Source organism: Lathamus discolor, chromosome 1 (assembly GCF_037157495.1).
Source record: "Lathamus discolor isolate bLatDis1 chromosome 1, bLatDis1.hap1, whole genome shotgun sequence".
Taxonomy (NCBI): Eukaryota; Metazoa; Chordata; class Aves; order Psittaciformes; family Psittacidae; genus Lathamus; species Lathamus discolor.
The window spans coordinates 129,576,757-129,590,518 of NC_088884.1; the positions used below are offsets into that span (position 1 = coordinate 129,576,757).

At 38.2% G+C, this 13,762-nt stretch overlaps 1 long non-coding RNA gene across 1 annotated transcript in view; it reads left to right on the top strand.

Moving 5' to 3' along the window:
- The first annotated feature begins 5,709 nt into the window (after positions 1 to 5,709).
- LOC136022152 (uncharacterized) overlaps positions 5,710 to 13,762 on the top strand; it is a 189,201-nt gene continuing 181,148 nt past the window's right edge. The window contains exons 1-2 of the long non-coding RNA XR_010616019.1: positions 5,710 to 5,989; positions 13,498 to 13,564. This is a non-coding gene — a long non-coding RNA (uncharacterized LOC136022152). The remainder of the gene's footprint in view (positions 5,990 to 13,497; positions 13,565 to 13,762) is intronic.

A 13,762-nucleotide genomic window follows, 5' to 3' on the forward strand; every position in this document is an offset into this window, starting at 1 on the left:
GGGATAGTAATTTTTTTTTTTTTTTTTTAGCATAGGAGGTTTTTTTTGTTGTTTTTTTAACAAATACAATGGTATGTTATAGGAGGCATGTATTGCAGATTTTCACACTCAGCATATTAGGACAACAGTTGTTTTTTTTTTTACTGTCATAGGATCATAGACTGGTTTGGGTTGGAATCAACCTTTTAAAAATCATCTTTCCTTAGATCAGGTTGCTTGGAGCTCCTGGTCATACATCGGTCTTCTTGGTACCCATCCTAAATAGATCTTTCATATTTAAAAAGAAAGAATTTATGTTATCCTCTTGCAATGATTAATTTGGAAATTTTGAAGATTTTCCTGGAAACTCTGGAGAATATGTTGGTATACTCCTAAAGAAGAAATTCATTGAGCACAAACACAATCCTTTTTAGTAGCGTTCTGATCCTGCACTAGTTGACCACACTTGTACAGCATCAATGTATCAGATTCCATAGTCCATGATAAGAATTCACAGACTAAACCTCCTGAAGGGATGTAGGCATACACAAGCCCTGAGTTTAAATAACCACTCATATGTTCTGTGACTAGTGGAGTTCCTCAGGGGTCGGTGCTGGGACCGGTGCTGTTTAATATTTTCATCAATGACCTGGATGAGGGAACTGAGTGCACCCTCAGCAAGTTTGCTGATGACACAAAACTGGGAGGAGTGGCTGACACACCAGAGGACTGTGCTGCCATTCAGCGAGACCTGGACAGGCTGGAGAGTTGGGCGGGGAGAAACTTGATGAAATTTAACAAGGGCAAGTGTAGAGTCTTGCATCTGGGGAAGAACAACCCCATGTACCAGTACAGGTTGGGGGTTGACCTGCTGGAAAGTAGCGAAGGGGAAAGGGACCTGGGGGTCCTGGTGGATAGGAGGATGACCATGAGCCAGCAATGTGCTCTTGTGGCCAAGAAGGCAAATGGCATCTTAGGGTGCATTAGAAAGGGAGTGGTTAGTAGGTCAAGAGAGGTTCTCCTCCCCCTCTACTCAGCCTTGGTGAGGCCGCATCTGGAATATTGCGTCCAGTTCTGGGCCCCTCTGTTCAAGAAGGACAGGGAATTGCTTGAAGGAGTCCAGCGCAGAGCCACAAAGATGATTAAGGGAGTGGAACATCTCCCTTATGAGGAGAGGCTGAGGGAGCTGGGTCTCTTTAGCTTGGAGAAGAGGAGACTGAGGGGTGACCTCATCAATGTTTACAAATATGTGAAGGGTAGGTGTCAGGATGATGGAGCTAGGCTTTTTTCAGTGATATCCAGTGATAGGACAAGGGGCAATGGGTGTAAACTGGAGCATAGGAAGTTCCACGTTAACATCAGGAAGAACCTCTTTACTGTAAGAGTGACAGAGCACTGGAACAGGTTGCCCAGGGGGGTTGTGGAGTCTCCTACACTGGAGATATTCAAGGCCCGCCTGGACAAGTTCCTGTGTGATGTACTGTAGGTTACCCTGCTCTTGCAGGGGGGTTGGACTAGATGATCTTTTGAGGTCCCTTCCAACCCTTGGGATTCTGTGATTCTGTGATTCTGTATGACAACTGCTAAGGACACCTTTTGGGCTGTAACTGACAATGACTGCCTAGAGTCTGTTTCATTGCAAAGGTCATTGGATAACTTAAACCACTAATCAGTATGTTTCAGACAGAATACAGTAAGAAACAGTCTCTTGACTTGCATTTTGCCAGATGAATCTCCTGCTGACTACATCTTGGTATAGATTAATGCTTCTGAGCATGGGCATTTCAGTTCACATGCAATTCTTTTTTTAGCTTACCAGAATCATGTCTGTTCTTTAACAATGCTAATGGGTTTGGTACCTACTAGCCTACTGATGTGGAAGCAGTTAGTTGATTTGTTGTGTCTGAGTCCAGCATTAGATATGTAAATTGACTGACTCTCCAGACATGACCTCTGCTTTTAAGAAGCTGATGTTCACTAGAAAGGCTCCTTAGAAAGGCTCCTTACAAATTTGCAGAGTCTTTGAACATAAAAGTTCCTTTCAAGTTAATAATTAAGCCATTTAAAAATAAAAAGTAGGGTTCATTTGATCTAGCGTATCATACCTTCTAAGTATGATAAATAGAGTGCCTTCAACAAAGGTGCTTAATTCAAAAGGTCATGGGTGTGAAGTGAAATAGTGCCATCTGGTTTAGAGGAGGAATTTGTGCAAGAGAATGCTCAGCCAGCATTACTCCAAACAACTTACAACAAAAGATAGAGATTATATTAAATAAAATTAAAAATTCAATATTAAATATTGCATTTAGAATTTCTTTTGTAAAAACATACTTTCAAAGTTAATAAACCAGATATTTTTCTGGTAAAAGACACTGGCACTATTCATTCTTTTCTCCCAAGGTTTGCTAATGTTTCTGTAGAAATTGCAGAGGGACAAATATGAGGAGAAAAGGAATTCTTAGTTCAATATAAAAAATTATTCTTCTGGGTTTGAAAAAAATAAATTTTGGCACAAAAGCTTATATAATTTTATCAAATTCAGTTTGAATTTGCAGAATTTAAAAAGAATTGTTGACAGTTTTGATAAATGCAGATACAGCATTTAAAAAAATGACCTTTGCATTACTTTGCTCACTGATTGCCTCCAAAGCACCTCCAAAGCATACAATATAATTTCATATCACCTTAAATGGGAAAAAATTACAAAGTACTATTAAATTTCAGGTGTGAGAACTAAAATCTTTGGTGGTTTTATACTTAGTAAAACTGTGCACTGTGTTTTAATATTTTCTCATTACAGGGACCACTTCATGAAATGTTCACTTGCTTGTCCAAGTATTTTCCTCATTTTCTCTCATTTTAGTTTATCTGTAATACAGAAACTATGTACTGTTTTATAAAGGCAAAATCATTACTTTTATGATATGGAAGGGAATTTGGGAAGTATATAAGTAGAGAAAATTTCCATATAATAACAGCAAAGTACCTAGAATTTATTCTTCAATTTTCTCTATAAACAAAGCCCTCAACTAGGAGTATTTTGGATCTGGTCAGAATATGATTGCATAATGAGTATTCATGGCTATAGTAGACATTTAAATACTCTTTTCAGTCTCAGAAGTTTGAATAACCACATCTCTGAATGTATATGAACAGCTTTGTGGTAATGCTTATTCCATCTGTAAACTTCTGTTCATTGTCACTGACATTCACTGTAAAAGGAGATTTTCATAATGTAGAAACTTACGTTACTATAGTTGCTGTCACTAGTATTATCTCCGGCATTAAAAAATAAATCTCAGTATCCTGTATTCATTAAATGTAAATGTCTTTGAACCAGCTTACTACTGGTATTTAATTTTCAAAGGTAAAGTCAGACAATTTGTACTACCATAGAGGTTTTGAAATAGGTCTTTTGGGAGAAACTAGTAAAATACTAGAAAACACTACAGATCTGCAGAACAGATGCTATAGACCTGACCCTGCTTCACTACCAAACTTCAGAGTATGTAAGATGACATATTACATCTTACATAACAAAAGCTGAACATTTACTGGAGCTGATATTAAGAAATGTTCATATAAACTACTTTAGAAATACACAGAGACTATTTTCATTAAATCCTCTTGGAGCAACTGAAGTTGAATTTTCTGATTGCAGTGGAATATTATAAAGTTAGGTAAGATTAATTTTCTAAGAAATGCATAATGTAGTCAGATAAGTAGAGCTAGACATGATCAAAGGCATAAGCGTAGATTATGTGATAGCCAGTTTAAACCTGTGTCTAGTAGTGAGTCAATGCCATTGTGAAGATACAAAATGAGGGAAAAGCAGAACTGGTAGCAGTTACATGTGGAAGCATGATGTATCTAGAGAGAATTGTCTTCTCCTCTTTTTTGATTGTTTTTTTTTTTCTGCTCATTCACCTGTTCAGATTAAATATTTTTGGCATATATTTTATGAATGCAAATCCTTGCTATCACTCTTACCTACAAAGACAAAAAGCTTCCTGTGATTAGTGAGAACTGTTTGATCAGTAAGACATCTACTTTACAAAATGGAAAGCCGTTTGAACTGACTTTTTTGTATCATACTCACATTTGCAATTTTAGTTCTTTTCATCAAGATTAAAGCTTGAATAAATTCTGAACCCAAGCAATTTGTAGAAAATGTTTTTATTTTACTTTGGAGCTCTGAGAGAGGAAAAAGCAAGAATCCACTTTGAATACTTCAGGAAAAGGAACATTGGACACAGTTGCTTGTGTGATGCTGTCAGGGAAGCAAATCCTCAGCATTATTTTTCTTTTCTCTCATTTTTTTCCTAACAATCAGAAAGGTAATTAAAACGTTATAGCTTCAAATTGTTTCGAGAGTGGAATTTTGTTTTGCGGAAATACGAATACAAGTCAGTCAGTTCCTTTAATTTACAAGAGTATAGTGTGTTTACATGAAAAATATGTGTCCTTGGAAGGAGTTTATGTGCATGAATAATCTAAACCAACTCAAACCTTGCATCATAAGCAGCTTTTGACATTATGAATGTGCTTCCTTAGTGTTGTCTATACATCAAGGTCCTCCTAATTCCTCTATAGATAACTCCAGTTATTGCCTGAAACCACAGCCTTCCTACAATCAAAGTAAAAGAAATTATCCTTTTAATGTATGTGAGGAGCTGCGTTGCAACTTTCCATGTCACTACTGTAATTCTTCCCTAACAGTATATTTTCACTTTGCTTAATGATAATCCATGCTTCACATTATTGTTTCCATTTTCTCAGAAGAGCATCTGGAGACAGACATGTAATGGTATTACTCTGGTAATAATTGTGTTAAATAACTGCAGAAAAGAGATAGCACATAACTATTTATTATTATAATTCTCCTGCTATTGCACTCCAGTGAAGATCAGGGCTCCAGGTTGCTATATAACAAGATACAAGAGCTTGACAGTGCAAATACCCAGGTGCAAAAAAAGGTTGCTATACCTAAAAGAATCATGAATAAGGTGATGATTTGAATACGCTGTATTTTTTTCCCTTTTTTATTTTATAAATAGTTTTAGAATAAGTAATATGTACAAAAAATAGAAAAAGCATGATGGAAAGAGAATTTAGAAAGTAACTAAATTATATAAGAAGAAAAATATATGAGAAGGAAAAAGGGAGAGAAAAGTAGAAGCTTGGCCAAAAAGGATGTTCTGGAGCCGCTGTTCAAGATTTGCAGTCTATGGTACATCAGAGGGAATAATAACATTGCCTAATAACATCCTGGTAACTGCAAAAGTAATCTGTGCAGCTGCTCCTGCAGGCTGCATTCTGCAGCTGATCCCCCTAAGAGTACCTTTCCCAGTATATTAGAAAAAAACATTATCCTCCTACAGACACCAGGCTCATAATATTAAAATGCTTATTATGACACTATCAACATGCTTTCTATTTTAAGCCCTTGAAAAGCAAATCTAGCATAAAGTGTTGCTTTAATTTGCATGCAGAAGGCACATCTTTATGCACAAATTCCGGGAGCTGTTGCACCTGAGCAGCTGGTGCAGCATTTCAGCACAGGGATGCTGGGTCAGGCTGGTGTGTTGCATTACAGGAAAGCTGGGACGTTTGGAGCAAGGAAAGAGGAGCAAATGGAAGACAAAGGAGTGAGAGAGGGAGAAAGGGAGAGAGAGTAAGCAGGGGATACTTATCAAGGCTGATAAAGCACACCTGGCTTATCAGGGAAGATTGCTACCCAGCTCCCCTCAGCAGATCACAGTGGGCTTGCTCTGAGGAAAGTGTAATGTCTCGTGGGTTTGTTGCCTTTGTTAGTTGGAGGAATAAGGCTGAGTTACTTTGGAGAGAGGTGTAAACTTTAGTAAGCCTAGGTGATCCTTCTATAAATTTAGACATCAAAAACCTCCAGGGATGCTACCTTGTATCCAAGCAGAAAATGGCATAGTAGCAGCAGAGCACTTGGATGTGTGTAGCAGAAGACTGAAGAGAGCCTGGCTGATTGTGGAACTAGGTAGGTGTGGGCCTGGGTTATAAATCCAATTGCTTGAAAACAGTATTATACTCCACTTGAAAAAGAAGCTGATGCTATGATGAGTTAACGGAAGTGGACCCATCTGTTTTGTAGTACTTAGTATATAAATTCTGGAAGGTATGCATCCTTGTTTTATCCCATGTCACCCCACTAGCCCTGCCAGAGGGGAAGATATACCCTGTCAGAACTCTAGAAAATTTTTACAAAAAAGATGAGTATGCTGGCAAGTGAGGTATACCAAGTACAAATGGCTGAGGACAGGAGGAGTCTTAACAGCTGCTTAGCTGTGCTTAGTGTGAAACAGGTGATGGAGATTAACACTGAAATGTTGGGCATGGTGAAGAGGGGAAGTTAGTGTGGGGATGAAGGTGAGGTGCTATAAAGTTGTTCTGCAAGCCTGTTCTTGTAAACCTTTAAGGTCCTTTCCCATGCAAACCATTTTATAACTGTAAACAAGAGCTACCAATAGTAGATAGCTGCTGAGTCGATTATAGAACTATAGAGGGTAAAGGCCTTATGCAGCTCCTGCTGAAGCAGTGTTCTGTGCAGTGCAGTTGTGTAATACTGCTGTGCAGTATTCTGTAATTAATAAATGTAGCTCTGAATGAGTGATTACAGGAGTTGTTCTCAGGATGGGCAGCTCTGTGGAACAGTTCCCTTCTGATACTGCAAGCTCTGAGCCTTAATAGGTACACAAAGAGGAGCCTTGCTGCTATTGCTTGCTTCTTCAAGTGTTATTCCTAGTATGCTGTCTTTCAGTCCTGTACTGCATTATGCTGTGCTCTGTAACATTTGCAATTCTTTCCCGCTAAAGTCTAACCTAGTCCTTCTTCTGTCCCATTCCTTAACTCTTTCTTTCCCCTGTTTTGTTTTGGGTTTTTTTTTTTCCAGTTTTCTCTTTGAGCACATTCTTGTCTTACCATTCATTCTTGCTTCTACCTCTCCATCCAATTTCTTCTTTGTGTCATTTTCTTTCTAGTCCTCTTTCCCTGCATCTCCTCTTGTTCTCTTATCTCATTCTGCTTTCATGACATATCTCTTAAGGCGAGTTCATTAAGTAACTAAATACTTCTATACTTCTGAAGATCTTCCCTTTAATTACTAACAAACCAGTTGTACTTGCTGAAACAAATTACCAAATTGTGTTTACTCCTGTGACTCGCTTGTAATTTACTTATGTATGAAATGATAGTCAGGTTCACAATGTAGTTGAGCCCAGCAAAGACACTGGTGCCAGTATTTCTAACACAAAGTGGTTTTTTTTTTTTTTTTTTGTGGGCACAATTCCTAATTGTAGGTGTCCATATGGAAGCTGCAGAATAAGATGATGCCCCAGTCTGGTAAAAGCCACTTGGCCAGCAACTATTTTTCTGGGAGGGAATTTGAAATATGGGGAAAAAGACTGAAAGTGTGAGTTGGAAAGTTAACTGTAAATAGGATTTTTTTCTTTTTTTGAAAGGCAACTTCAGTGACAAAATCAGAGTAAATATCAGTTCATTGTTATGTCTGTGATTTTAGAAGTTATTAAAACAACTGGCAACCATAGAAAGCTGGGCCACTCCAATTAGTCCTTCCTTGTGAGAAAGACTCCGTTTTAAAGAAGGCAGGGGGACACTTCTGGAAATGTCAGATGCACGGGAAGTGAAAGAGAAATTTCTTCGTGTATTCTTTTTTGATGCTTTTAAAAGACTGACTTTCTTCTTCTCACTCCCATTTCCTTCTAATTACCGCTAACTGTAACACTGCTTCTTGTAATGCTATTTTAAATGGCACTAGATCTCTAACTTGTACAGAAAAAGCTTTTTTCAGAAATACTATTTAATCATCAATATGTCTAACCTTTTTTTAAAAAAGTGTTGTGTTTTGTTGTGATTTTGTTGTTGTTGGTTTGGTTTGTTTTTTTAACACATCTATTGCAATGTACTGGGTTTGTGTGGCAAGGTTTTGGTAGTAGGGGAGGGCTACAGGGGCGGCTTCTGAGAAGCTTCTAGAAATTCCTGTATGTCTGATAGAGCCAATGCCAGATGGCTCTAAGATGGACCCCTTGCTGGCCTTGCCCTGCAGCCCATGGAGGTTAATGGTGGAGCAGATCTCCACCTGTGACCCATGGAGGTTAATGATGGGGCAGATTTCCACCTGCAACCTGTGGGGGACCCCACACCATAGCAAGGGGATGCCTGAAGGAGCTGTGACCCTGTGGGAACCCCTCACTGGATCAGGCTCCTGGCAGGATCTGTGGTCCTGTGGAGAGAGGAGCCCAGGCTGGAGCAGGTTTGCTGGCAGGGCTTGTGACCCTGCAGACATCCCATGCTGGAGCAGTCTGTTCCTGAAGGATGCACCCCGCGAAGGGACGTGCACTGGAGCAGTTTGTGAAGAGCTGCAGCCTGTGGGAAGGACTCACATTGGAGCAATTTGTGGGGGACTGTCTCCTGTGTGAGGGAGCAGGGGGAGAGTGTGAGGATTCCTCCCATGAGGAGGAAGGAGCAGCAGGGCCAACATGGGATGAGCTGACCACAACCTCCCCCCATTCCCTATCCCCCTGCGCTGCTAGGGGAAGGAGAGAATTCAGGAGTGAGGTTAATCTGGGAAGAAGGGAGGGGTGAGGGGAAGGGTGGGTTTAAGATTTGGGTTTACTTCTCATTCTGCTCTGATTTGATTGGTAATAAATGGAACTGATTTCCCCAAGTCGAGTCTATTTTGCCTGTGGTGGTAATTGGTGAGTGATCTCTCCCTGCACTTATGAGCCTCATTATGTTTTTCTCTCCCCTGTCCAGCTGAGGAGGAGAGTGATGGGCTTTGGTGGGCACCTGGTTTCTAGCTGGGGTCAACCCGTCACATGCACTTTAATGGCTGCTTAGTTTAGGACTGAACAGATTCTTTTCACTTACAGTCCTTGAAGTCTTGTGGTCCTTTGAGGACTCTCCCCCTCTGGAAAGGAGTACTGTTGGAAATTTGAAAATCCAACAAATATAAGCAATAGGCTTGGTCCTGACTGTAAGTCATTTACTCTCAGTATCAGATGGGTAGACAGCAGATACAATTTAGGGGAGAGGGAGGAAAAAATAGTGGGGCCACAAGGTGCTGCGGTTACAGTATGTTTAGTAGTACAGATGGCTTCAGGACGTTATCTGTACCGGGTTCTAAAAAATAAAAACCAACGCAAGGTAAGGGTGTTGACACTGTTCAGTGGAAGGTAGTGTTGGTGTCTGAACCAGTGAGGGCCTGAGTTCCTGCATCTTGATGATTCTGTGCAGTGTAGCGTGGTATAATTGTATCACATAATGGTAATACATCTGCCTTACTGATTTGATGGATATGCAGCAATATAAGCCTTGCCCCTGAAATGTAGGATTTGTTAGGTCAAGTGCAACTGTATACTGAGATTTCTATGCTAAAATGTAACTTTGGAGTTTGTAATCTCATTTCTCTGCAGTGCTCTGCATTGTATTAAGGACATGCTTTGGTTCCAAGTCTTTTTTCTATGTAATGTTTGGCTTCAAAAATCATGCGTCTGTCATATCCTGTTGAGGTTTTTTATTCCTATTTAGTTGTTTCCCTTCACCAGTGTGGGTATTTTAAAAAATATACAAGCATTTCTGCATAGTCTGTTCAGTTTCTCACTGTCTGTATGTTTTAGCTTTTCTGAATAAATAAATTAACAGTGACTGAGGGACTGTATTAAATGAGTATATGCGGAATATGACTGAAGCATAAATGGTGCCTGTACTGAGTCAGGAATAGAGTGAAGTTTTCCTTTCAGTGTCCTATTGTGCTGGGATATACCTTTGCTCATATAAATATTATAAATTGCCTATGTGTAATAAAAAAGTTTCACCTCTTTATGATTCACCGTATCAAAGATGATTTCTATAAAACTCTTTTGCTGACTCTTATGTGCGTTTATTACTGCTTTTTACATTTCGTTCATCTTTAAATTGTTCCTTAAAGCAGTAATTTTTTTCTGCCTTTGTTCTTAAGTGTGTTCATACAGTCATGAGAGGTTTCAAAGGTATCAGCTATCTCTTAAACTTTTAAGTGGTTTAATTAACCATTGATAAGCAGCTTTATCTTGATATGATTGTACTTATTCTCCATGATTTTGTGTGTATGTTTTTATATCTGCAAGTTGAAGACTGGATGTGTTAGTTTGATACCTTAGATACCTTGCAGCAACCTAGCAAGCACCTTGTACCTTGGTGTCTTAAGCCCCTGTCAGCCCTTTATGGTTACCAGTCACTTGCATACGCTACTTAGTGCTTTAGTGTCTCTGCTGGCAGCCCTCTACTTAGCTCATGAAGCTGAAATAGGTGCCCTGTATAGCACTAGTACATTTGACCTGAAGTGGAAGACGTGCTTAGCAGGTGGGAAGCTTCTCAATGTGCCCACTTGCTGTAATCTGCAGATTTACAGCTGCCCTAGGTGGGGAGAGTCTCACTGTTCACGTGGTTTAACTCTAGGCATGTTGCTATAAAATTATTTTTTGAATCATAGTCCAAGTAGACAAGGTAGCTTATGAAATGTCCAATCAAGAAGTGATTTTGATATAGTCAAGCTGAATTTCCTCTGGAAGAGTAGCAGAGCTCTTGTCTCTGGAAGTCCTGCTTTCCCTTTTGAGCAAGGGGCAGAGAGCGGTTTGAGCCAGTGTTCCTATTCAGGCTGCCTAAATCTCATGGACAGGTTCAGTCTTAAAGTTTGTCTTTATATTGGTTTCTTCCATGGAAATAGTCTGGCCATTTAATTAAAGTAAGCATTGCTATGCTCTCACTAAATGTGTATATCTCTTTTGGTGCTATCGATGCTACATGGCTTGCCAGTAACATAGCTCCTTGCTGCATCTCTGCTAGCAAGTTGCAAGTCTTAAGCTGCACTTTTCATTTCCCATTGAGGAGTGCATGAGCAATTTGTGAAGAGCTGCAGTCTGTGGGAAGGACTCACATTGGAGCAATTTGTGGGGGACTGTCAAGTTGTCCCTTAATAAGAGGGACAAAAAGAATAAATGTAGCTCATTACTATCTAGCTATGTTGATAATTCGTTGCTTTGGAATACCTCATCTCCAGTATCTTCTTTAAAGCAGACAGACCTTCAATAATCACAGTTTTCTGTTGCACAGCTTCCATCGTAATTAGTTGTGAAAAGCAAGTATTTTGGAGGATATGGATTGTAAAACTGGAAGTAAATTGTTACAGTTCAGCCTCTAATTTTATGTGGCTTGGTTTGCTGTAATCGAGGATAATTGATATTTTCAGTTCTTGGAAAAAACATGCAACTGCATGTGAACTTCATTTTTTTGGTGGTGTTGTTTTTATGGTTGCAAATTATAGAGATTAATTAGGCAGATTTGTTGCACTGTAAGATGTGTACAGTGTAGATTATGATTTGGTATAAAAAGAACAAATTCTAGCTCTGAAGTTCAGTATCTGGCTTTTTTTTTTTTTTTAAATTTTGCCCACATCTTAATTGTGTATACAGTTCTTAGGTTATATTTTTACCTTGCCTTTTACCTGAGCCAAAATTATAAACATCCACCCATACCTTCTTATTTAATAAAAGGGAAAAAAGAAAACACAAGGAACAAAATGTGCTGATAACTATCTTTTTATCTTTAAACCGAAAGATCTATAAAATATATGGAAAATAATTCAAACAATGAAGTAAACAGAGCATTTCTACTTCAACAGGTTTTGATATCCTTGTCCTAGCAACAAACTTTTTTGAGTTTGTTAATCTATTTTCGTTCTAAAAGGGAAAAGGAAAAAATGTTATCTTTACAGTCAACATTGTGAGGCACTAGCAATTACTGCAAGGTAAAAAATAAAAGAAAAATACAGCCAGCCTTATGATTCACCAATCTTAAACACAGCAGCTTAGAAAACAGTTTATAGAAGTGATCTAGGGTTTTTTTTTTAACGTCAGATATATTGTTTAATCATGCATATGCAATGTATAAACTTATATTTACTGTGATTCCATAATCTATGTACAGAACTTCATGTTTCCTACCTTTTATTGTAGCTAAGTTTTGTCTTGTTCCTCTGGTTGCTGGATGATTTCTTCACTTGGCTACGTGTAAGATGAGATTTCTGCCTCTGAAGTTAAGATTAAGTATCTTAAAAACATTCACTTCTTCACTTAATACTGTTCTTGCTTTGTGTGACGGGAAGAAGTCCAAAGTTCTGTTGGGTCTGAACTTGGCTGCAGCCCTTTGTCCAAACCTGTCTTGGTGTAATTTACGTTTTTTCCCTATCTTGATCTGGAGGCCAGATAGAATTCCATATTTCATTTTATCTAAATCAGTTTTGATACAACTGAAAATATGGTGTTTCTGTTGCAGGATAATTATGCCTTGTTTTTTGTATTAAATCTCATATTTTATGTTACATGAAGTATGTAACACAGAGCTTACAATTAAATATAAGATCATTTTAATGCTCTTAAAATCTTGTATGTGGAGGGGGAAATGGAACAAAACTTGAAACTAAGGTGTTTTATTGGATGTAAACACGTATTTACTTGAAAACATCATTTTAGTCTAGAGTGACAGTGTGTATTCTCATTGCTTCTATAATTTTAGGCTCTCAATAGCTGAGGGCACATAGACATGAATTTTTCATACTACTGCAGCATGTAAGGAGTCACATTGACAATTCAAAAACACTTTATGTATTAAAACAGTTATCTGTGTGCTTCACTACTTTCATGGATCTTAAAGGCCTGACTTTGTCCATGTATAATGCAATTCATGTTGTTTGCCATTTCAGTTACTAGAAATTGGTGCTTCTATACAAGGAAGGGAAAATACAAGTAAGATTACCTATAAGATAAGCAAATTATGCAAAATGCATTTCATTTTGGTTTTCTGTTACTTTCTGCTGTAGCAATGCTCCCTTTTATGTCAAAATTGGAATATAACAATATAAGAGAACCTAATTTTTGCGCTGTTTAGTCACTATAGATATAAAAGAACTGGTATTGGTAATGTGATCAGATTTGCATTTTTCTCAGATCTGTTTGATAAGTCTGATAAGTGATAAACTGCATAAACTATCATCTTGGTTTCAATGATTTAAAAAGCCTGCAGAGTTGTATCCTATGCATATCTTTATTATCTGGTCCTAATCCTGGAATTTTACTTTTCCAGTAATAAGCAAGTGTGCTCTTATTGTAATTTGTGTCTACTGCTGAAGTACTAGAATGAATTAGAGCTTGTTTTTCATTTCATTAGGTTTTTATTTGTGCATGTTGTGAAATGTTTTCTGTAGTCCCAAGGCAGCATTTCTTAGCTCGTTCTACGACAGTGTCACTATTAAGACATAATTTCCACTTGTCCTGCATTTGTGATTCTTAATTCATGTGGGTTGGGGAAACATAGACCTTATTGTGGGCATATTTCTTATTTATGGTATGAAAAGATCCTTATTAGCTGTTGCATTTCAGAGTTTATTCTATATTAAATTAACATATTCATGTTGTTTTGACTTCTCAACAGGCAATAACTTTCATCTCTAACGTCACTCTTTCATTGTGAACATAGATTCTACAGCAAGGAAGTAACAGTAAGTGCTTATATATGTTATAACTTTTTTTTAATGAAGTTTTTCATAAGTTTGGTACTCTAAATGTGTTCTGGAAATCAGTTATCACTGCCAGCTATGGCCAATGCTGAAATGCTACAAGTGGGTTCTCAGTGGATCTGATGGTTCTTGTTCAGAATGTTTAGTTACCTTTCACAGAAAGGAAAACCAAATCTAAGT